Source organism: Ischnura elegans, chromosome 1, assembly GCF_921293095.1.
Source record: "Ischnura elegans chromosome 1, ioIscEleg1.1, whole genome shotgun sequence".
Taxonomy (NCBI): domain Eukaryota; kingdom Metazoa; phylum Arthropoda; class Insecta; order Odonata; family Coenagrionidae; genus Ischnura; species Ischnura elegans.
The window spans coordinates 2,228,193-2,254,780 of NC_060246.1; the positions used below are offsets into that span (position 1 = coordinate 2,228,193).

Below are 26,588 nucleotides of genomic sequence, written 5' to 3' on the forward strand. Positions count from 1 at the left end.
GACGGGACACCTCAAGCCGAGAAAGGCAAACACACGGGAATAGAGAGCAGTGAGAGCAGATCGGCTGAGAGAATCGCGGCAAGAGAGCCGCCGCCATAACACGAGAGCGGCATCCATTGGGCCGGCGCGGCGCGGCGTTCACGACGCCATAGTTGTCGGTGGCGGCCAGGCGGTCCAGAATACTTCATAATACTAATTGGCCTAATTTCACAAACAACTTGGTATTTCTACACTATAAGGCTTGTCATAAGGGTCCAGTTATTCAACACAGTGGCATATGGCAAGCATAACATTTATATTACATCCTATATTCAAACAGCAATACAAATTCAACAGCAAAAACGGGATACTAAAATTTTTATAGAACTTAAATACAAAAATAGGGGAATTTGATGTAATTTATTAATGTCAGGTTAGTTGAAGGTGTTACCAGTTCACAGCTACGCTACGTGCGGCAATCTTCCGCAAGTCACTGCTAATTATTGTTTTATTCAACTTTTTATCCTATAAGTAAGAATTGAGGAGCAAAATTCGTTCATTTGTCAAACTTTTAAGGTGAATCAACGAAGAACACATCCTTATTAATCCATAAATACCACTGATTGTCTTTATCCACTGCCAACAACTCTTGCCGAAATATTCGTCTGCTAGGAACAGTTGCTGCGGTATTGGAACACCGCACGCCCTTGCCATTGGCTACACCATTTTCGGGCTGAAGGAGCTCAGAATTATTCATACAAACGTCACTTCCGCCGCATCGCTCCTTACCGACCCCCTGACACGTACTCTCCGCCCAGCGGTGACTTTCCGACCGTCCCATTCGTAATCGCAAGGGACGGTATGATACCGTATACCGAACGAAAACTCCGCCCGGCGGTAGCGTACCGCCCGCTCGTTCGTAATAGGCCCTTAAGAGGTTCATTGTTGCAAAACAAAATTGCGAGTAAAAAAATTCGAAACTGTGTCAGGCTATTTTCTTGATCTTGTCACCCGGAAAGTTCACCTTTTTTTTAATATTTGTTCAATTTATTCTCATGTCTTAAAGAAATTAAGCTTAATACTAATTAAATAAGCTTAATATAATATAAATTAATTGAATCAAGCACGATAGTAATGATTTCCTGAAAGACACATCCGATATGTACGATAAACAACTTTATTCAAAGTTTATAATAATGGATATTCGAACGGTGCTACTTAAGCAGGTGTGGATACGGTTAAAGGTTGCGGGTGAAGGTATCATTTTTCTTTTCCAACATAAATGCCTATCTGTACGGTGTCGGAAATGCATTTAAAGGTGAAATCAAAGAAGGTGACCTGCAACAGCCACTTTGGAATGAAAGATGCAATAAAATCCTGAGTTTCGATTGCGTGGTGCCTCTATTCCACTCCAGGTATTACACGTTCCACACAGTCTTAAAAGGTAATTAAAGTACGGAAAGTGCCCATTGTTCAACGATTTTCAGTGCCTGAAATTTGAAAATTTTCCAGTCTTTTTGTAAATTACTTATTTGATATACAAGACGGCCACACAGAATAAGAAATTCAGGCTATCAGCAGTGGCCAGGCATGCCTGAAGCGAATCTGGACACGAAATAAAATGTTGCGAAGCCAGAATCATCACCAAGGAAAGAAGATATTATCCCAGATTGATAATAGAGTCAATTGAAATCACAAAAACGCCAAGAAATATAGAAGGAAAGACGGATTCCATCTGACAAATGCTTTGAAGAGAGCGTAGCAGAAACTTTGAAGAGTGCGTTGCACAGCACAGCAGCGAGGGACGATGGTTTTGAAAAAGCGGTGGAAATGCCAACATTGGCTCTTCCAGCTGAAGACGCCCGGAGGAATCCCGGCGAAACGTTTGTAAACCTCTGACAACCAACGTGAAGAAAACCCGGAAGACGGAGATATCCACGAATCAATAACGTCACGGAAGACTATGTGACAACATAGAGTATGCATAGAAATATCCAGTCTTTATCTCAACCCTTATTTTTTTAACACGGAAACGAACTTAGGAGGTACCAGTTCCAAAGTAATAGTGATAGATAATATAGTAACAGGGAAGGATCCAGGATTTTTTATGGGGGCACAAGGGGCCTGACAGGTCCTCATGTATTTGTGATAAAAAACGAAGTACAACAACTACTCTATGATATATTTTTATTTTTATATAAAAGTTATTAATATTAAACTAAATGATTGAGGCTCCGTACTAAGCAACATAAAACGATCGTCATGGAAACCGTATTAAAATCTTATCTAATTAATCCTGGAGGGAAGACACGGGGGCACGTCCCATGGATGCAAACACGATAGTTCAACAGGTAACTAAGGACTTGCGATTGACAGAGCAATATTTTGATAGGGTACTCGAAAAATATTCGTGAGTCTTCATGGCACATCCCATGGTCCTTCCCACCTCATCCGAAGCCGCCATCTGATAATCGCTATCTCATCCCTCCAAATTGCCACCCATGTAGGATTTAATGTCTCCACTGTCCAATCCGAGAGGTTTAGGGTGTCCGCGATTACAAAGCCGCGTCGCCGTTAATTCGCGGCATCATCTTTGGCACGTCCGGGAGACATCGTGTCGCAACGCAATCGGCTGTACCTCACACGACCAATGGCCTAAGGAAGGGAGGCGTGAGAAAAATCCTTAAAGGCAGACGCGCCGAGTCGGGACCCAAATTCTTCGAGTTCCTCACGTGCTTGAAAGTGAAACGAAAAGGGTAGGCAATGGGAGAAATACGGCATGAATATGAATCGTCATAATACTACATTCTGGATCATTTTCAGCCAAAGAATATAGGCAAGATACAATTGAAGTCGTAATTTTGCCTTCACTTGTTTCATAGACCACTCAAAGGGAATTTTTTACCCATTTTTATCATAGAGAATTTTTATAGTGGATTAACGAGACTATTAGTCGATTAGAAACTGTCATCCCTGATTATATCTAGGATACTTATTGCATATTAATGCATCGCAGAAGGATATTCGGGGTTTCCACCGGGTCTGGTTCTCCATCACGGCCTATGTTCCGATAAACGAGTCGTCCCTCCTCATCAACGCATGTCAATTAATGCATTCATTTGCTTTGATCGTTAAACAAGCCATACGCTTCATCATTGATTAGTTAATTCATGGTTCTCACACTAACTGAAATAAAAAATTCACGGTTTTTTCCAGGTTTTCACGGTCTAGATGTCGTCAAATTCACGGTTTTAAGATAAACTATTTTAGGCAGATATATCGATCGCGTAACGATCATCGACCGCATGTTTACTAAAAATTTTACAAACGCGACAGACGCTGTGAATGCAAACGCAGCAATGGAAGTGCTTTGTCGTTGCTTACAAAATCATCTCCGGGTAAAGTTTGTGAGCGGGAAAATGGAGGGACCAGGGTGCCAGGAGAATTCAGAAGTGTCTGAATTTTCGACAGGGTTTTTGGTTACTATTATTCAGGCTTTGGTACAGGCTTAAGGTCAATGCGTAACCATGGCACACGGACCAACAACTGCGCTTAGAATATATTTTTGCAGATAAATGTGTGGACAGTGCCTGCGCATGACTGACCTTGAAACATGATCCACATTTTTGATTCTTCTTTTGCTCTTTCAATCGTATTTCTGAAATGAAGTTTGAGAGATTTTTAAGATCATATGACGAAATTCACGGCTTTTTCCAGGTATTTTCAAGGTAAAAGAAATTCACGGCTTATTCACGGTTTTAAGGTTTTCACGGTTGAGTGGGAACCCTGTTAATTGGAATTCCAGTGATCGACACGAAGCACGTATTTGTGTGTGAACGACGTTTCGATGAACGACTCGTTCATCGAAACGTCGGCCCTCATGGAGAACCTGACCCGGAGGATGTCATCAATGAACAGCACTACAAAAACAAATGTCCATGCTTTGCATAAAGGTAACTTCCACAAGCGGGACTCTAACCCGCGACCTTCAGATTAGGTCTTTACCCTCCATCGAGGCCGTCACATTGAAGTGACCTTTATCATGTAAAATAAGCACACTCTAACAATGAAATATTTTATGAAAGGGCAGCATCACATTTACGAAATAATTCAATAAGTAAATTCGTAATTAATGACACATCGAATAAAAATTGGCTGTGGAGTGATTATTCAATACGAGAGATTTTTGGAGGGCACTTATAACAGCGCTCCGTCGAATGAGTCATTCACACTGTGTGGTCCTCTCGGTCGGTGCCTTTCGTTACGAGCAGGCTAGGCCGACGCCGAGTTTCTACTCATTCTCTATTCCGCCATTACCCTTACGCACGGCGCAAATAACCTGAGCTGTCGGTCCACTCATCATAACAGTAAATGAATATCCAGGAGGTTTTTACACAAGTACGAGTATTCCGATAACTATTCACATAGAGCTACGCAATCGACGAGTCATTTTGAAAATGCAGATACTCTTTTAATGTAGGAAGCCTAAGAGCTTCTATATAAGCACATTATTCACAGTCAAAACTTAGCTTGACAGTAAGCCATTAAAGGAAATAAAAAGTTAGACATCACTAGAATACATTAGCGCCACGACTCGAAATATTATGTTAATTTATTTCCGAGAACAAACAAAACTGTAAACGAGGAGAATTTCGCAAATGGCTACCAGTTAGTTAAGTCATTTCCAAGATTCTAAGAAAAGGACATTTTATGTACATAAATTCCCGATTAAAAACTACAATGGAATTGTCTTGTAGACTGATATTTTGAAAACTTGATTAAAAAAGAGCTATTATCTCCAACGTTTACCATTCTCAGATCGGATGAGCCCCTTTCTCCCTGCATTCATTCCTTCTCACTCTTATCACATTCCTGACCTCTGAGCACATCTCAGGGTAACAGCTCGACTCGATTTACGACCTGGTTCGACTATCATAGCGGGATCTTATATAAGCACGTAATTACGGATTTAATCTTTTATGAGCGACCCTTAGCATTCCCTCGGCCTTGGCAGGCGGATGGATGGTGCTCCTGCTCTTTTAGCTCTTTTGTCTCCGCGGGATTTTCCGTCGTAAATCTCAGGGCATTTACACATGCAGCGATGCAGCATATACCGCGATAACTTTGTTTGGGACTCGTTTATATATTGGAAGTATAAATTATGAAACGGAATTGACATTGCTGCATTGTTGATTCATGGCGAAGGAGTCGAGATAAGCCTAGAAAGGCCTCATCCGAGACGGTAGAGATTACTCTGAGAAATAAACTGCGCCGGTAACTTGCTGCAAGTGAATTGTAATATAATTTGCCGGTGTAAATGTCTTTTATGGTCTGAGTTTATGAAGCCAATTACATTGACAATTTATATCACAGTTCATCGACAGCAAGTTATCACTTCAATATAAATGCCAGGGTAGACCTCCACTAGAAGCAAGTCAAACGTTTGTTTGTTTCCCTGCTTTGAAGTTGATGTTTTCTATCAAAGAAAGCGTAATAAATTACTTTCTGTATTCGTGCTAATAAAAAATGTGCTCTTCATCAGCAGCTCAATAATTCCTTGCTTGAAATCCGACAGTTCTCCTCACTTTCTCCACAGAGTAAAACTCACTCCACTCCACAGGAATCGTGCATCTTCCTTTAGCACGCGTCGACCCAAAGGACGCACCTTCATTCTATCTTTTTCTTCATTTATTGAATCAAATAAATACTCTGCAGCCTACATTACTGGAATAGTGGAAAGTATGTAATCCATAGAGAGGAAAAGAGACGAGGATTAGGAAATCCTGAGTTATTGGAGTATGGTGATGAAGCTAAGAGATATTTTAAATAGAAGATTGAAAGAGAAAGGGTCTTATTGTGAACTGAAGAGGGAAGTTCAATGAGAGATGTGGGGTAAGAGGAAGAGAATCGTTAAATGCTTTAAGGAAACGTAGCTTAACTGACGGAATATTTTAATTACAAAAGATTCGATTTATCAACATATCAAGAGAAAGTAATGTAAGGGGAAAAAAAAACTTATCATGAAAAAAATAATGTCCGACATTACAGAGCTTTTGATTAGATGACACTTCTGTGGAGAGCTAAGAAAAACCAATCACAGGGTTGCTAAGCGATGCATGTAAGAGAAAAGCGACACATTTTCGGGAAGAAGTAGATGGTTCCAGAGTCCTTTATTCTTGCCGACTTAGAACGCTAAATAAAACACTCCAAAGGACTATAGAAAAAAAACTAATAATCAGCTACTTTATTTCCCGACGGTCAGTTACGCAACCCCAATCTAATACATTTGCATATACTTGCCACTCATTAGTAGAAAGTGCAGCCGAGTACAGTAGCTTATTCCTTATTGGGCGGGCAAAGGGTAATGTCAAGGTGTGGCACAGCGGTCAGTCTCGACACTTTAAAAGAAAATCCACGAGCATATTTTATTCGCTATCCCCGACGCGTTATATAATTATTTCCTCGGGACATTCCGGCTCCTAACGTTCCATAAAGACTCCCGATCGTCAATTACAATATGTCAAGTTTTCCAGTCACGCAAACCACTCGCTACCAGGTCTCCGAAACACTAGGTCCAAATAAATAACAATGTGGGCTCAAAAAACAGGGCAAATTATGTGAATATCCTTCTCTGACGGAGAAAAGGCAATTTATGGCTGGAGAGATTTCCCAACTGCTGGACACCTCCCCCTTTTAAAAGAGCGGCGAATGACACGGTCACCTTGCTTAGCGATGTTGTCCTGATATCTGAATTTTGTTAACCCACTTGAAAACGCCTCTCCTCATACAAATATTCAGAAAAAAACTACAGTAAAACTCACTTATAACAAATTTCAGGGGACCGTCTTTCTATTTTGTTATAAATGGGATTTCGGTACATCGAAGATAAAGGATTTTGCTGTATCCATAACTGTATTGCCGGCTAATATTCCGTAAATTGTCCTTATTTAAGCAAAAAATTCGTAAAAATAAACCAATGTCCCACACTTACCATCAAATGGTTGTATATAGAAGGATTTCAAGATTAACGGAAAACTATGTGGTGATGGCCACACGTGAGAAAAACTGATAATAAGGTAAGTAATGGTTAAGTAACGAAGATGGCTTTTATTTCTTTATAAACGAGGAAATAAATCCTCAAGAACAAAGAATAGTTCGTAATAGGTGGGAATTCGTATCATCCGAAGTCGTTTTTTGGCGATAATAGGAAAGCCAAATGGACCGTGAACTCACCTCTTTATAGGTGGGATTTCGATACGTGCATGATCGTGTTTTATTGTATTAACTCGAAAAAAGAACATTCTTTTGCAGGATAGAGGTTACCAGCTATTTCAAACGGGCGTTTATTCCAATCATCATTAGTAGTTGCTAACTCAAGGTAATAATAGCATTGACGACAATAGAAATAATGATTGCTATTCTCACTCTGACCAACTAATGTCAACGGTAGCAAGTCTTTAGAGATGAAAAAGAACAGAATGGACAGTGTTAGGAGGAGGAATTTACTTCAGATTAAAATTAAACCCTTTCAATTTTTCATCACTTTATTTGATAAATTACTGCAACCTGTTTCCCTGTTATTAAAACTTTTTGGATAATTCTTTCCAACTAAAAGTAAGGGATGATCAACTTGTGTCCTTTAAGTGTATAATAATAAATCATATATGTTAATAAATATGTATAAGGGATAGCGAAGAAAATTCCAGGGAAAGAAATAACACTTGACGTTTTGTATATAGAGGTCTTAAGAGAGGAGTCATCTCAATAAAAGAGCTTTTCTTCCTTTGGAAACAATAATAAATGCTCGCAATATGAAATACATTCATAAATCTGAACCGGAAACGGGCAACAGCTAAAATCAGGAAACGCCACCGTGTGGTGATCGGTCTTATTCCTGGGTGGTACTCTCGTTCGGAATCGAAGCAATTTTACGGCAACTAAGTGCTCCTAGCATTACCACCTTGAAAGAGAGTAAATGAGCACTCGAAGGCGGGTGAATGGGTTTTCTGACTGAGGCTTAATGCAAGATTGATGACTCCCATGTTCAATGGTGTAAGCTAGATTAACGACCTTCCCGCCGCAATAACCTAACCGACCACTCAATGGCGATCAGGTGATGTCACGCGATGCCTTTATTATCCTCGAAGTATCAAAGTATTGTTACGGTATCCGCTATCACGGAACTTGTAAATCACGCCAAGAGCGATTTCATTTCTCCACGGGACGGTTCCACTTTTTTATGTGAGAAGGCGTTCGGATAGGCTTGAAAGACACAGTGCAGAGGTGGGATAACCTTCTCAGACCTGAAAGTGTATTTTCCGCAGAAAATTTTCGTTTTCCTCATTTTTCTACAGAAATAGAACCGAAAAATATTAATCCACTTCAGAAATTGTTATGTTCAAAATGATTTTTACTATATTAAAATCTTTTAGAAAAAATCACTAAGCAATAATGAACGTATCAATTACAGTACGTAAACATAATGAGGTAATCACAAGAAGTGTTTTTTGCATGAAAGAATAAATTGCATAGTATTGATGTTACATAAGGTCATATTATTGAAATTAAGTAAAATAGTACCAATAAATGGTGCGCACCTCTCTTAACGCCACTCATTGTAGAATAACCCCAAAACTAGAAACTCTCGTGATGAACCACGCTTGGGTTTCATGAGAGAGATGGAAAACAGTTGAACATGTTCAAGCGAACAACGCGTAGAATACGATACCAGCGGCAATGATCACTTGGAGACATTCTTAGATCAGGGTATGATTTTTTTAAATCAGATGTATCATATATGATGCACTGGGTCTTAAGAGGATATAACTCCAAACAATGAACTCCAAAGAAGCAAGCGAATAGCACTGCGTATTTAATTACGATAACAGGGAGCAGGAGAAATTTGCGAATTACCACAGCCATTGTTTTTAAATCAATTTGTCGGCACTACAGCATGTCAATATGGATTTTAAATGCATTTAATGAATCTGTGATGACAATGTAGTCTTTACATGCCACCCATACAAATCGCTAGCAAACATACCTGTACACGACGCCACAGAGGGGAGGGAGGAAAAGAATAAGGGATAAGGTATCTCTTTTTCAGTTGTCAGTGGATAAGGCGCAGCTTTCCATTCTCCGCAGAAACATTAATGAGAAGTACTGTTTCGAAGAAGTTAATATAGAACGACCAAATTTACTCATCAGAAGCAAACTCCCCGTTAAAAATTGCAATGTAGGAATAACAAATAACTAAATGGAGCTATAAAGATACAAGGAAGGGAATACCAATGTAAAGGGAGATCTTGATAAACAGAAGAGAGTTATTGATAGAATTGCAGGTTAAAATTGAAAAGAATAGGCTGGAAAAGATTATAGCGTGGAACGTGGACGCTGATGAAGGAGCTGATTGCGTTAGAGATTAACATCTTGTACGAATTAATAATGACCTAATTTTAGAAAATTGAGAAAAATTAATTTTTAATATTTTTCAGCAAAATACCTAAAATGAGCAAAACAAATTATCTGGCGATTCTTTTGCCACGATGAAAACATCTTGCGACGCAAATGGACAGATTTTAGTTTTATTGCGTTAATATATTTACCTCCGAACACTATTATTGACTTCTTTCTCAAATTTATAGCACTGCAACCTTCCGAGGAAGCACTTCGCCTACTGAAGGAATGCTGAAAAGAGCTATTCCAGTGAATACAGTGCATTTATCCATGTTTTTTTCAGACGTAGTACAAACCTTAGTTTGGCGATCGTTTCGTCCATTGCATTAGCAGATGCCTCGTCCAATGGCGCCTCGGTGGCCGAGGGCAATTTGGCGGGTCGCACGTGCTCCATGACGTGCAGGTTGCTGGACGGCTCCCCGATGCTCAGGTTCCTCCGAGCGGGAGGCTCGAGCTCCACCGACTGCGGATGGTGCACCTCCGCAGGCGAGGCATCCGTCGTGTTCACCACGAGCAGTCCGATGCCCATCGGAGGAAAGAGTGTGGACACTGAAAGAGAGAAAGAGAAACACATCAGTGAATGCTCGGGGAGAGCTCGTCCTGAGCAAAGCCAAAGGTGCATGGAAATCACAGAGTTAGGGAAGAAATGGGGAAATCCAGATCCCTGGGCAATCTATCACTTTTTTGTTTAATTTATTCATTGCCACACCCCCGAGAACAACGCTATTTGGTAATGAAGAATCTGAGATTTTCCCGGTGAATAGCGTGGATGAAAGCTTCTCGGGTTTCCAACCGGGTCAGGGTCTGCATGGTGTAGGCCGACGTTGCTAAACACAATATTCGTAGCATTCACCTTCCTCCTGGCAAACTCCGGGATCAGTTAGTCCGAGCTAAGGACCCTATTGGTCTGAAGACAGCCGGCATTTACCGCATTCCATGCGAATGTGGTAAAGTGTGTATTGGAGAGACGGAGAGGACCATTGAGACGAGGGTGAAGGAGCATCGACGCCACCTCCGACTCGGACAGTTTGAAAAATCGGCCATTGCTGAACACTGTGTTCAGAAAAATCACAATATCCACTGGGAAGTAACTGCCCAACAGAATGAAACGACTTTAGCCCGCAGCCACCGAGGCCTGCATAAACTTCACATAAAGTCACTCATTTAGGGATTAAACCCAAGGGTTGGATCGGGAAGATGGGGGTTGAGCTCACCCCGGGAATATATTTAAGAATACACATTTTTTCGGTGTCCAACGTTCAAAAATGTTTCTCAAACAATGCATCAGGTTAGGCTTTCCATACCTGCCGAAGTTTCGGAAAATGACTAGATATCATCGCGTGATATCTCAGGACAGCAAAAATGGAAGAAATAGGTACGTGAAATATTTTTACAAGTAAAATATTTCTTTCAACATTTATATAAAAATTTAACCTACACCCATACGTTATCATAGGTGCAGAAGTCACCAAGTTTTTTAAGGGACTGTAATTATCCGCTGAGCTGAAAGCCACCAAATGCCTCCACCAGTTTCGGATGGTGAGTCGACCTCTAGATATAGAGCTAAACTGCGCTATTAGCGAGTTTACTCAAATAATAAGCATTCGTGGACAAAAATCGATGGCATTCAGAAGTGGTATGGGTCCATCCCAGGGTAAATTTGGCCATCTTAATGTTACAATAAACCTGTGAAAATTCCGTGACTTGGCAATGAGAGGGCACCAACAATAACGCCTCACATCACCCGGGGGTGAGGGCAGCAGCTCTTCTTCACATGAGTGGAGAAGACCACAGTGGTTAGTCCTAGGACACTAATTTCACTGTGGACGCGGTAACATTTACTTTAACGGCTGTAGTGCTGCGATGTGGAAGGTAATGGGAAACCGCCGCATAATTACCCCGGAGAGTCGCAGCCACTCCAATTAAAAAAAATCAGATATGTTATGACTGCCTTAGGTAATGGGTAATGTTGAGAATATTTTTTAATGTGCGCAGTTACGTAACTTTTAGTCCTAGCACTTGCCGCTAGAGAAGCTGTCTTCTGCGAAACTTGTTAGCGCACCTGCAAAGTTACCCCTTCGAGCTTTCGTTCGCTCTCTCTCGTTCTGTCCTCCGACTAGAGCACATCAACTCCTGCGACATTCCAGTCCGCTTGGCCTATTTTTCCTGTCGGATTAAATTTACTTTAAAGGAGCTCACATGCCTTTATCTTATACATTAAAACGAGAAGGTATTTCTCTGTCATTCCGTTTATGCTCCCTTATACTGCGCCAACAGTGCAATAAAAATAAGTTACAGACACAAATAATACAGATAAATTATACATCGCTTTTTTATGAGATTTTAGATTGTCTTTTTTCATTAACGGTAATTCAACTTTCAATCCCCGAATGAACTGTCGTCACTGATGTCTGAGTCCTCTTCTTCAACATCATCCAAAATCTAGCAGTCTTAAATCTTTAGCTAGGTCAGCTACTTTAGCTTGAGATACGGTATCTTCTAAGCTCAATGCCTTCTCTCCGTCTTCTCTTTGTTTGTCGTCACCTCGAGCCCCAAGTGTGTTTGGTCCGCCTCATTAATCCTTAGCGTCCTAAGCGAAGGGGCCATGTGCTTCGCTCTGCATTTATTTTTTTTATTTTTTCTGGACAGTAATCAACGAATATATGATTCCATATATACAGTCAGCGTATAGCAGGACTCCTTCGAGATATTTTCTCGTCTCTTGAGGAGCCTTATAAACCACGAGCTTCAGCCCACTAGAGTCATTCATGCTATGTGGTGTTCTTTCAGGCAGTGTGTTGAAATTCTCATCGGGTGTACTTCAAGTGTGTGGTATTTTTTATAATTGGGGATCCTACGAAAAGGCAATAGTATTGAAAGGCAAAAAAGAGACTCGGAAGTCTGTTTGTGTGTTAGGTTATAGTAAATTCATTGGTGGGGTGAATTTCAAGGCAAAGACGTACGTCAACTTGCAGTTTTATTTTGGAATCGGTGAAGAAAGGCCGTGTTTGTTGCCCTAGTGACGTGTCGTGCTCTAGTGTAATTCTTAAATTCATCTTGCCTAGTGATTTCGTTCGACCTTTATTGAATTATCACTAATAATTACTATCTTTTCTCGGAGTTGGACGGAACTGTGATTCTTCAGCTTGAAAATGTTTAAGGTAAGTTGTACCAATTTCCATACCAAATATAGGTGTGTTTGCCTACTTCTTAAACAATGTGTTATATCACTTTTAGATTATCATCATGGCAATTATCATTTTGATTTGTTTTCAAGGGTGGTAATGGATTCATATCAAATAAATCGTTCTGTGTTGCATAATGAAATATTAGAAATAAAGTGTAAAACATCAGGCGAGAAAAAAATACTCTTACTGGATTTTTTGTCGCGGAGACTAAATGTCCAGAGCTATGAGGAAGCTGTTGATGGTCTCCGAGAATTTCTCAGGTTGGAATTTTGGCTATATTACGAAAAATTATGGAACAAATGTTACCGTAATAATAAACGATTTTTATTGCGATGTAAGGAATGGCTCGCGGAGCCAATAATTATCCTTGAAGCAGTCCGGCAATACTTTCCTGGTTCCTCAAAGGCAACAGGTATGTATTATATTTACGTATGTTTTGAACGTTTTTAGTAAATTTAATTTCTGAATATCTAAACTTATTCCATATGCAATGCATTCTATATACCACTCTATATCCTACTATTATTGCTTTGTTAGGTTCATTAGGGCGGCCCGAGAAAGACTTTACTTCTTCGTGTTACAGATCCAAGAGAAGAAAAGTTCAGAACATAAAAAGTACTTCTTCGGTAGCTGAGCTGGCATTAGCCATCACCCTTGGTTTAAGGGAGGAAGGAAATACTGCAGCCGCGGATTTCATAACGGAAGTTACTACAACAACTCCAACAAGAGCTAAGAAAGTTCTAAGTAAGTAGAGAAAAGTGATGAGGCGCAAAAACAAATGTCTCCATTATCTCTTTTCATCACCATTGGGCTGACCAAAAGTCAATATAATGCGTTAAAATTCTCCGCTCGCACTCACAAACATTTTTTGTACCCCAGCTACACACGGGTGTTGACAGCAAAAATAGCTGCATACCCACAAGATATACGCATAACAGAGAACGAGTGCGAAGTTAGCCTACAATCCTTGCTAAACCACACAGTATCGAGGATATTGGAGTGCGAATCAACTGTTCCTGCGTCCAGCAAGGTGAACTGCACGTTGATATGCAAATATGGATTTGATGGGAGTTCGGGCCATTCCCAATACAAACAGGGTTGGGTAAAGGCGGATACTTCGGATGAATATTTATTCATGAGCTCCGTGGTGTCACTTCGTTTGGTAAATGACGAAAATGGTATGAGTTTAAGGCGTTTTAAATTCCATATCTTGCTTATTAATGTTAAATAAGACTGTAATAAAATTGATAACTCTATTCCAACTCTGCTCTTTTAGATGGAATAATATGGAAAAATCCTCGCCCATCGTCAACAAGATTTTGCCGGCCTATCCGCCTCCGGTGGTTGAAGGAAACTACGGAAGTTGCTGTTGAGGAAAGCAAATATATACAAAGGCAGATTGACGGCCTGAAAAATTGGAGCAATAGAAATTACTCGGTCAACTTCAGCTTGTTGCTAACAGTGATAAATGGAAAGGTAAGAAAAATTCATGCTTATATCGTGATAGACTGGAATATTTTAAAGTTTATGGATTAAAATTAATGAATGACGATTATTTTAGGTATGCAATGCATTGACTGGCAACCCGAGTATGAGGTGCTACATCTGCGGAGCAACAGCTGCGGAGATGAATAATTTGATGGATTTAAGGAATCGACCTGTAGATGTGACCAAATATTCCTTCGGAATATTGACCTTGCATTGCTATATCCGGTTTTTTGAATGTTTGCTACACATATCGTACAGGCTGGAGTTCAGAAAGTGGCAGGTAAGAAAGAATACAAACAAGCTTGAATATAGTTCAATGGTGAAAATGCCATTAAATTACGAGAAAAAAACTCTTTACAGGCTCGAGGTAATCTCAAAACGCTACTTACGAAGAGGAAAATAAGAATTCAGAAGGTTTTCAAGGAAAGGATGGGGATAATCATTGATGTTCCCAGACCTGGATCTGGTAACACAAATGACGGTAATTCGGCCAGGCGCTTCTTCGATTCCCCAGAATTGGCCGCTGATTTGACAGGTAATTGAGTGAACGTGCTCTGTATTAGGAAAACATATGTAATAGCATAACTTCACGCATATGTTTGCATATAAAAATGGGAAAGTATAATGTGACATTAGCAGTAAATTAATTATCTTGTTTTAATTACAGGTATCAATGTTGATCCTTTCCCTTGGGCTACAACCTTGTCACGGTGGAAAGGCTTGTGCGTTCCTATGACCCTAAGAGCTGCACTGGCGGGATTAATTCGAAATTAGTCCCTGTAGGGCCACCCAAGCCAGAGAGGTCGAAGGGTAGGAGCCAGACGAAAGGTAGTCCACGTGATGGTGTCACGTGAAAAACACTGCTGGAATGGAAGTGGGAAACCCTACCAACTATCTATTCCCTGAAAACATGGAGTTTGATCAAACTAGCCCCGGATGGTCTAATAGCGAGACCCAGCCCTTAAGGGCGGGTGTCGTAGGTGGCAACGAGATTGGCAAGGTCCTCGGGGTCCGTATCATGCGAAATCCTTGCAGAAATATATCATCATCATCTTTTTCAGCATCAGCAGTAGCATCCCAGGAGCAGGACAAGAAGACTAAGTGGATGGGGAAGAAGAAGGCATCGATGAATATAGGGACATGGAATGTGAGGACTATGATGAGGGCGGGGAAGTTAGAAAATATCAAAAGGGAAATGGATAAAGGGAGGATAGATATCTTAGGATTATGCGAGGTGAGGTGGAGGGATGGCGAGGACTATTGGAGTGATGGGTATAGGGTTATATATAGTGGAGGGGAAGAAAGCCAGCGGGGGGTAGCTTTAGTACTAAACGGGAAGATGGGTAAGCGTGTGGTAGGTATAGACCAGGTAAGCGATAGGATTCTGGTGGTAGAAATTGAGGCGCGGCCCACCAACCTTGTGGTGGTCCAAGTTTACATGCCCACTAGCAATCATGGGGAGGAAGAAGTAGATGAGGTGTATGAACAGCTCGAGGAAATAATTAGAGACACACCGGGTAAGAAAAATCTGGTATTAATGGGGGACTGGAACGCCTCAGTCGGGGAAGGCAGGGATGGAAACGAAATAGGAGATTTTGGTCTAGGAAAACGGAACGACAGGGGAGAGAAAGCAGCAGAATTTTGTAGGAGAAACAAATTATTCATCACAAACACGTGGTTCAATCATCATAAAGGGCGAAGGTACACGTGGAAAAGTCCAGGGGATGCGGGGAGATATCAAATAGACTACATTATGGTAAGACAGAGGTTTAGGAATAGTGTGAAAAACTCGCGCAGCTTCCCTGCAGCGGATGCGGATTCGGACCACAATCTAGTGCTCATGAAATGCAACGTAAGATTCAAAAGACTTATAAGAGTTAGGAAGACGAAGAAATGGAACGTAGAAGCCCAGAAAGGGAGCATGAGGAGAGAATATCATGAACTAGTGGACATTAGTATGCGGGACATTGACAACACCAAGACTGTTGAGGTAAGATGGGATAATATAAAAACGGGAATAGTCAAAGCGGCGGAGAAGTCAATTGGCTACGTGAACAGTAGAAGGATAAAGAAGCCGTGGATAACGGAGAAGATGATAAGGGAAATGGAGGAGAGGAGGAAGTGGAAGAACGTGGACACAGAACAGGGAAAAAGAATGTACAGGGAACTGAATAATCGATTACGACGTGAAACTAAGAGGGCAAGGGAGGCTTGGTGGAAAGGACAGTGCGAGGAAATGGAAAAGTTCCAGAAGGATGGAGAAGTAGACGCGTTGTACGCCAAAGTTAAGTTGCTGTTGGGCGGCAAAAGAGGACAAGGCATGTCTAAAATTAAGGCTAAAGATGGGAGGATGCTAACCGAGCGAGAAGAGGTAAAGAGTAGATGGAAGGAATACGTGGAGGACCTGTATGACGGAGCGAACAGACCAGAGAGATTGACTCTAGAGGAGGAAAGTGCAGTGGAGGATGATAATCTTGGACCGGAGATATTAGATTCAGAAATAGAGAGAGCACTTCGTGATATGAAGGCTAGGAAAGCAGTAGGCGTGGACAATATTCCGTGTGAGCTTCTGAAGAATCTAGGGAAGGAAGGTAAGAAAAGATTTTTCGAACTAGTGCGCAGGATCTACGAGGAGGGATGTTGGCCGGAAGATTTCGTGAAGACGGTTTTAATTCCGCTTCCGAAAAAGAAGAAAGCTGTGGAATGCGGAGATTATAGGACTATCAGCCTAATATTGCATGCGGCGAAAGTGGTACTGAGGATATTGAACAGACGAATGGAGGCGAGGGCAAATGAGTATTTGGGCGAAGATCAATTTGGTTTCAGAAAAGGGAAGTCAACTAGAGATGCGATAGCAATAATGAGGTCCCTCGTCGAGAGGAACCTAGAATACGACCAGGACGTATATGCGTGTTTCGTAGATTTTGAGAAAGCGTTTGATAGGGTGAACTGGGCAAAGTTGATGGATATTCTGAAGAGAATAGGTGTAGATTAGAGGGATAGACGACTGATTCGTAATCTTTATATGGCCCAGACGGCGCAAGTGAGGGTAGCGGACGGAGAATCTGGGTGGGCAAGCATCGGCCGAGGTGTGAGGCAAGGCTGTCCTCTATCGCCGCTGCTCTTTAACGTGTACGCTGAGGAGATGTTAAGGGAAGCGTGGGATGAGTTAGAAGCTGGGATAAAAGTGGGAGGAATGATGTTCAAATCAGTGAGATTCGCGGATGACCAGGCGTTGACCAGCCAGTCAGCGAGGGGGCTTCAGGCTCTAGTGGATGCGTTATACGAACGTTGCGAGGAGTATGGGATGAGGATTAATCACAAGAAAACTAAGGTTATGCGGTTTTGTAAAGCATCTCGAGCGAGGAATGTGAGACTCAAGATAAAGGTGGGTGGTGAAAAACTTGAGCAGGTTGAACAATTCAACTATTTAGGCAGTACGTTAGAGGAAAACGGATACAGTAGTAAGGACATCAGGAAGAGAATAGCATTAGCAAAGGAGGCGTTCATGAACAGGAAGGAGCTTCTGAGAGGATCGTTGTGTAAGAGTTTAAAGAAAAGGTTAGTGAAGAGTTTGATTTGGAGCGTAGCTCTCTACGGTGCGGAAACGTGGACACTGAGGAAAGAAGACGAGAGAAGATTGGAGACATTCGAGATGTGGGTGTGGAGAAGAATGGAGAGGGTGAAATGGACGGAGAGGAAAAGGAACGACGAAGTGCTGGATATGGTTGGCGAGGAGAGGCAGCTTTTAGATGAGATACGCAGGAGACAGAAGGTATGGATGGAGTTAGTGCTTAGCGGTGAGGGGATGTTGAAAATGGTATTAGAGGGTAGAATGTTAGGTAAACGAGGGAGGGGAAGGAAAAGAATAGAATTTTTAGATAGATTGAAGGAGAGTAGGCCTTACAGTGAATTAAAGAAGGCAGTGCTGGAAGGAAAGGGAGATACTCCATGAAAACCTACCTTAATCGGTAGAATACTATAATAATAATAATAATGTTGATCTAATAAAAAACTTCCATCATTCTGAGGGCAGTATCAAGTGGCATAACACTAAATTATATAGCTTTCTCGGACTATTGCCAGAGAACTGCAGAGCTATATGTTTACCTGTATCCGTGGTATTATATGCCAACCACGGTGCATAAGGTACTGCTGCATGGAAGCGAAATTGCAAAAGAAGCGATTCTTTCCTTGGGGCAACTTTCAGAAGAGGCACTGGAAGCTCGGAATAAGAACACACGTACATTCCGCATGAGATTTCGTAGGAAGCACTCCAGAGAGGCCACAAACGACGACCTATTCAAAAGACTGCTGTTAACGTCTGATCCGTTTCTTTCCTCTACACTGACATCAACTCGGAGAAGACCAAAAGAAATGCCAAAAGATTTAAGATATCTGCTGATTTTGGATGATGTTGAAGAAGAGGACTCAGACATCAGTGACGACAGTTCATTCGGGGATTGAAAGTTGAATTACCGTTAATGAAAAAAGTAGAGATGGGTCGAATAGCAGATTTCTCGAATTCGATTATCGAATTCGAATATTAAATCATAGCTCGAATACCTCGAATTTCGAATACCTCGAATACTAAATGATGAATGCTGGAATGTTTGACTCGGTTGCCTATGCAGCAGGCAACACAAGATTTTGGGGAGTAATTTTGATTTCCTTAAAATGATTCGAACAGGAATTTAGCTGATTAATGAATAATTTAATTTTATGGAAACAATTGGGCATATAATTAATTCAACTAACATCGCTTTACCCCCACTCCTGCTGCCAAGTGCTAGCTGACAATCTGAGGCATTTTGCAAAATACAAGCTCTTTTCCACCGGATTTTCTTCAATTATTTTCAGTCCATCTTTGGGAGTTCTCACGAGATAAGAAGATGAATTGGAATTGCTATCAGGGAAAAACCAAATATTCTGAGAAAGTATCCTTTTGTCTGTGACTGTAACAATAAAGATTTATAGCACCACTCATAAATTGTAACTTGATATATGTTTTTGGAAAAAAATACCGCATCAACTTCCGAGAAGCTCTGCTGCTCATATCGAGTTTCGCCAGAATGCTAAGTCTCCGTCGTGTTTTGACATTTATTTCTTTGCGTAAAATGCTTAAATAAACTCAGAAATACGTCGTGTTTGGTCTTATTCTTTTTGAAATTACGCGCACATTACTAATATTTCAATTCAATAAAGGTGTAACATCAATTGACGAAAGTCATTCTTAGACACCCTTTGTGCTAATAGATGACTCATGCAGCGGTTGACCTCCACAGAAATGGGGAACTTCGAAGCTGGTAGGAAAAAAAAGGTCAGGGGGGGAGGAGAGGGAGGGCCCGAAACACGTTTCTATTGTTCTCGCGTATTTTTTCGAAGCTAAGGTCTTCGTAATATGATCCCTGCGCGAGCTGTGACCTTTTTTTTATTTTGAAGAAGAGGAAAGCCTCAGAGGGGGGCTAGTGCTGAATGGAGAGGGATACCGGACCTTGGGAAATGCGCTAATGTAAGTATCCCACGGTACTCACACAGCAGTTGACCTCCAGAAATGGGGAACTTCGAAGCAGGTAGCCAGAAAAAGGTCAGTGGGTGAGAAAAGGGGGGAGGGCGTGAAACACGTTTTTATTGTTCTCGTAACTCGATATTTTTTTCGAAGCAGGGGTCTTCGTAATGCGATCCCTGCGCGAGCTGGGACCTTATGTTTGATTTCGGAGAAGAGGAAAGCGTCAGAGTGGTTGAGGCGAGTGCTGAATGGAGGGGGATAGAGGATCGTGGGAAATGCCCTAAGGTTGCTATCCCACGGCACTGAGTTTCTCCTGGTGGGGGGAATGGGGGATTTTCGGATTTTTTCACCCGACTATTTTCGGTTCCCCTCGTCGAACACTTTTCACCGCTAAAATCCACGAATTTGATGCAATTCGTCAACTTGCGTAAAACGGCGCTGCGAGCACTAAATGACTACAGTTCTCTACATTTTTCCGAGTCACTACCAACGACGCACAGTGGGGCCAAAGTCGGAGAAAGTCGGCAAAATATCAAGGACTTGTCTGATTTGCATAAAAATTCATATGATTGCATATTATGGGCTGGTTATTAGGAATATGCAATAAAATTTTAAGAAACGGAAAAGCGGAAAAATTATAAACAAATTAAAAAATTTGCATTGAACTTTTAATTGTTTTTTTACTGAGAACGGAAATAATATCATATAATAACCTTGAGAAAAACACGTGGACATATATAATCACATTTATATGTTTATAAATTTTATAAATATTGTTTTACAAGACAATTAATAGTTTAAGATATAAAAATTCAACTTCCAATATAGCTTTCACTACATAAATTCCAAGTAAAATATCAAATCAATCACTTCTTAATACAGATGATACCCTTTTTCAAAATAAATTCTAATATTAACAAGTTAAACGCTAAACAAATTCTTAAACATATATCAGAAAAAAATTTGATTCACTTTGAATTTTTATTAATCGCTGTCTTCGCTTTCACTGTCCGTTGTAGATCTACTAACACTCTGAAGAAGAGCGCAGACATCCGGTTTTAGACTTCCATTCTTTCTCGAAGGTAATGGCCGCAAGGATGAGATAAGTTGATCTGACGATACCATTAAAATGTTGAAAAGATCTCTATTAGTATCTTCTCTGGAGGTTTTTCTGCATCTTTTTTCCCGGAATCTCCTGAAATCTTTATTGCGCGCCTCCATAGCCTCTTCACTTAACATTCCGATGGGAAGAAGTGCAACTGCTATTACATCCGAACCATGAATTAATATTCGGTGAACTGATGCGGGCATTGTATACCATGGATAGAGACGGACATAGTGCCTAGCTGTATGAATTGCATACTCTTGGAATGCTTGCACATAAACAGCGTAACCACAGGAGAGAGTTCGTAGGATTGTGTCACACCGGCTAATTAGTTCCTCATCTAATTCAGTTACTGCGGCTGACTTTGAAGCGTTCAGGAAGAAACGACGCGCAGTATTTCCGTCGTTACTATTGCCGCTACCTTGCTTGACGATGTCTACTAGAAGACCCATCTCAGACTTGAACTTTTTTTGAATTTCAATTTTCCTTCTCTGTGTTAGATCTTTAGTATCTGTAGTTTTTTTCCATTCTAGAGTCTCTAACCGGTAGCTTACGTGTAAAAGCCATTCAAAGAATCGAATATAGGCATGGAGAGTTGAAAGTCCTAATCGAAACGATTCTGTATTAACTCCCCTTTCCAGAACTTTGTCGATGTTGTTCATTTCCCGGGGGAGTGCGCCACAAAGGCAGCACCGTTGAGACGTGCTGTAATGGCGTTGCCGTTGAGACGTGCTGTAATGCTGTAATGGCGTTGCATACCTTACCGTCAATCATTGACATTATCATTGTATGGCGTACTTGAATAGGACCACAACTCGGTATGACAACATTCGAAGGTTCTAGTCTATCAATTTGTGTCTGAACGTTTTGCTGTTCGTTAAGTATTGTTTCCTTATTTTCTTTTTTAAACTCTAGCTTTAAAATCCTGCAATACCTTGTAGATGAAGGGCGAACATTCTGCCACACCACTACCTTTGCACTATTGTCTTCTTGGTAGTACAACTGAAGACGGACGACACACGTCATTATAAGATCACTGTCGATAAAGTTGTCTTTAGAGACCTGTTTTTACATAGATTGGGAGCTGCTAACATCAAGCCCCCACCTGCAGATCAAATGCAAATTTTGGAGAACGATGGGAGAAAGGTCTCCATAACGTCCGCATGCAGCATGGCGATTCTGGAAACAGTTATGTCAAGTAAGGCCTGTACGTTAACTTCAGCCTTACGTTCAGTGATTATGACCGCAGTGTTGCACGGATAACACTTCCATTTGGCTAAAATATACAAATACATTATAGTGTGCAACAGTACAAGTAATATATCGATTAAAATATTTTAATTAGAATCTAAATACAAAATTATTACGTTGAAAATATTATAAATACCTGAAGTTTTTGTGGTCGTTTTTGTAGTTCCAGGAATATTAATCACAATTTTCGCATCCAGCCAATCTCCATGGTAGCTAAGAAAGTCCTTTTCAATGCGGTGAGATTCCATCCATTTCTTTCGCACTTCCCCACAAAGCCGCCGGGCCGTCCTTTTCATTTTCTCCTCTATCACATTGTCTTTGGGAAAACCAAATACTTCATCCAAATGAAGATATACACGCTGGTAACGTTCTTTCCATGGAAGACGGTTTTCCGTCATCAACAGCTTGTATAACTCATGCCTCGATATCGTTAACATAACCACGAGCACGTTTTAGAACACCGGAGAACCCTACTACATACCTCTGGCCCTATCTCAATCACCAGCGAAAAAGTAATGGACAAAATCTTCTCGGTGGCGATATGTGAGAGGTTTTGTTGCTTCCTATACTGCGGCGCGCGCCGCGGAGCGCTTACCAAAGTAATACATAGTTGCACTCTAAAGCAATTATCTCAAAAACCTGCGCGAACCAGCACCTAATTTTTTTCTGGCACTTCAAGCACATAACAACCATTTGATTCAAAGTAATATATCGATCCGACATCGTTAGACATTTTTTGTAGCTCAAGTGACATTTTGTGTTATTCTGAAACTTGTAGCACATGTTATGAAGGCCCAAAAAATGACTTCTTCTAGAAGTACTAGGGCCTGATATTTAAAGGTAGTGATCATCAAGTATTGGTTATCTCGTGGAGAGAAACACTCTTTGCTGGTACTTAGCAGTGGCCGTGAAGAACTTGACGAATGAAACCAAAATCTGCGCGTGCTGGCGATGCATTTCTGCATCACTCATGTTTGTAGGGTTGTTGTCTCTACATTAATGATTGAAACGGAAATATTTCTTCAGATTCCATTGCTCCTGACATTACATTACCTGAGAAAAATTTTTAAATAAAATCCGGACATTATGAATTTTAGGGTTTTGGCAGACCAAAACGGTTTTCGCCCCACTGTGCGACGTGCGTGCGACAGTGTATGACGCGAAATTCAAAGTATTCGAGGTATTCGAGGCGGTACTTTTCGCATAACTATTCGAAATCTCGAATATCGAATACTTTCTAGTATTCGAGGTATTCGAGTATTCGCGGATACTATTCGCACATCTCTAGAAAAAAGACAATCTAAAACCTCATTAAAAAAGTGATGTAAAAGATGAATTCCGAAGTACGTATTCTCTTTATATTCTTGTTTATAACTCCACATTAAATTAATTCGTAAGATTTAGAGCTAATGATTGGTAATCCGCTAATTCTACATTCTTTTATTATTGAAATATTCCACTACGAATTTAAAAAACAGTTTCCAAACTTCATTAACGCAAATGTTTGATTTCATAATGATTTTTGCATTTATCAAACGTGTTTCTTGTATGCTGCATAACGATGGATGAAAAGTTAAATTTGAGAAAATCAATTTAACTCTTTATTTACCATATTAATTGTAACGTTCACCCTGAAAACTCCACTGGGCTTGCCTTAACCGGCCGGTTCCACGGTGACTCACTCTCCCATTTCCCCGTTTTCCCTTCGCTGGGTGTGCGGAGTCATGGTTCAGGCAACCACCCCTCCCCTTCCCAAATAATCCTTCCCCTACCTACACACCCACCTCCCACCAAAACCCCCCTCCCCTCCTGGATAGGTCGGTGGGCTGGCCGGGAGAGCCCAGGTAACGAGGCGTCAGCCAGGAGGCGAGCCTAGGTGAGAGAGGCGAGCGAATATGCGTATGTGAGGACGGGGAGACGGACAGAGAGAGAGAGAGTAGACAGGAGACCGGTCGACAGTGGTCGACTCAGAGAGTGTCCAGCCTACGCATAGAGATAGCGCCCGAAGGATATTAAGCCGTATCTCCCGACGCTCTTCGGGCAAGTACTCTGGGGCTGTGGACACCACTCAGGTGATTTCCTGGATATACGTAGCTGAGATTCGGCTGCCTTTGGCAGATATGAGCCGAGATCCAGCATTCTCCTGTCTCAGAGATCCGGCTGCCTTTTGGCAGATATGAGCCGAGATCCAGCATTCTCCTGTCTCGAATCTTCAAATTTGGTACCAGAAGAAAAGACAATATTCTCATGGTATCTTGTATGTATGTCGCACTGTAATTTATTGGTATTTGTTTAAAAGGAAATCTTTATGTTTGTTAAATTCAGCAATAAATTAATTGCCATGTTAAGTGTGACAATTGTGTGAAGCCTCCCTTCAGTGCTGTCCATAGGAAGGCAACTTTGGTTGCCTGGCGCCCATAAAATTGAAATTCCTATGAGGTCAGCCCACGACTCAAGAGATCGGAGCCTGCCGAGAGCTGCCGGGTATTAGCTATGGTAGGCGGTCCCATCGGATCATAGGCCGAGGGAAGGCGTGACAAAATGGCGCCCAACGTGGGGCGACTTGCTTGACGGCAGTTTGAACTTTGATTCATTTTACTGGAGAGGCAAACTTAGTTTAAAGCATTTATTAGTGCCTTACAAGATCAAGGATTGTTTAATTGACTCATTATTACGTGCCTTATAATTTGTGTTGAACTGTTTAAGTGAAAATTGTGAAGTGCCTGCTCTTGAATTGTGCTTAGAGGCTTGAATAATGTTGTGATTTCAAGTTGTAGACACTTAAGATTTAATTTCAAATTTTCTGAGTTGATACAATCATTTATTGATTATTATGTAGTGTATGTCAATGTATAGGTTAAGAAATATCTTGTGGAATTGATTCTAAAATTTGTTTAAATTTTCTTTCAAGTAACAGGGTATAAAATTAAGCCAGAAAGGCAGAGGTATTCTGTGGATGGACCAGACTGGAGAGTGCTCGATCTTCGCCTTGAACGATTTGGACTTCCGGGGAAAGAAAGGAAATTTTTCCAGCCGGAGGAGAGCACTCGAGATTGGTGAGACCCTATGTTTTCTGTGATTGGCCAGAATGGAGGTTAACCGTTTAACTAAGGATGAGCTGATCTACGAAGTCGGAGTGCGCGGGGGCTCAGCTGGTACAGATGAAGGAATAGATGTTTTAAGAGGGGCTCTCAGAGAATTATTGCGTAGTGACCAACCTATGGGTGGCTTTAAGGAGGAAGAAAGCGTTGAAAAAGAGTCAGAACTTTTAGTAATTGAATCGAAACTCACTTTAGTACAATTGGCCATCCAGGATATTAAGAAGGGTGGGAAGGAAACCTCGCCCAGGAGAATTAAAACTCTGTTGTATCACTTAAATAACAGGATTAGTTATATCTTTCCCAGGTGTCAAGGGGGAGACAGAAAAAAGGGTAAAGAGATTTATCGCAGTTTAAAACAATTGAGTACATTGTTTAGTAACTTAGGAGAAGGAGTAGAGTACCAAAGTCCAGATATATGTTCCATGTCCTCTTCTTCAGGACCAGAAGTTGAAAGACAAAGCTTACAGGGTCATAGGAGACCTGAAGTTAATGTTGCAACAGATCAGTATGAAAATTGTCAGGATGTTAATACATTTCATAGAGAGACTCGTGGGAATATGAGAACAGACCGGAATTATGAGGGTAGACCACAATTACATAAGTGGAACATTACATTTAGTGGTAGTCCCTCAGAAAGTGTAAATGCATTTATTGTCAGGATAGAGGAACTTGCAATAGCCCGTGGAGTGTCAGAAGCTGGATTGCTTCTTGGGGCAGTGGAATTATTTGAGGGGCAAGCTCTACTTTGGTTTCGGTCGGTGAGGAATGATATCTCTAGTTGGGAGGAACTCAGGGTTATGCTTCGCTCAGAGTTTCTTCCTTTGGACTTTGAGGAGACTTTACTCCAAGAAATTAGAAACAGGAAGCAAGGGATGACTGAGTCAGTGGGGACATTCATAGCCTGTATGTTAGGACTATATGATAGACTAAGTAAAGAAGTCGGAGAGGAAGAAAAGTTAAGTCAGATTAAAAGAAATTTAGCTCCCTATTATCTGGAAAAGTTAGCTTTGCAACCAGTGTTGTCAATTAAGCAATTGAAATCGATTGGCAAGGAACTAGATTTGAATAAATTCCGTATTGAACAATATGAGGCATCAAAAATGAACAAGGTTAGATCCTTAGAACCCGACTTGGCCTTTAATAAAACTTTCCAATTTAGGGCATCTCAAAAACCATTGGTGCAGTCTATAGGGATAAAAAGAGAGGGTATTAAATGTTGGAATTGTGACCAAAATGGGCATAGATTCTCAGAATGCAAATTATCCTCTAAAATATTTTGTCATCGCTGTGGGTACAAAAATGAAATAACCAGAAATTGTCCAAATTGTAGAAGGGGTAATAGAACTGATAGAACTTATAAGCCACAGAGACAGGAAAACTAAGGAGAGAGTCCGACAAGGGGCACTCGTACTCTCTAAATTATTTAGTTCCCCCCTATGTGAATCTAGACTTGGTGAAGTTGGAAATGGAAAGAGATAGTAGGATTTATCTGCCAATTTCAGTTTATGGTC

At 41.0% G+C, this 26,588-nt stretch overlaps 1 long non-coding RNA gene across 1 annotated transcript in view; it reads right to left on the reverse strand.

Moving 5' to 3' along the window:
* Positions 1-9,616: 9,616 nt before the first annotated feature.
* LOC124154601 overlaps positions 9,617-26,588 on the reverse strand; it is a 34,610-nt gene continuing 17,638 nt past the window's right edge. Inside the window, exon 3 of the long non-coding RNA XR_006863970.1 lies at positions 9,617-9,984. This is a non-coding gene — a long non-coding RNA (uncharacterized LOC124154601). The remainder of the gene's footprint in view (positions 9,985-26,588) is intronic.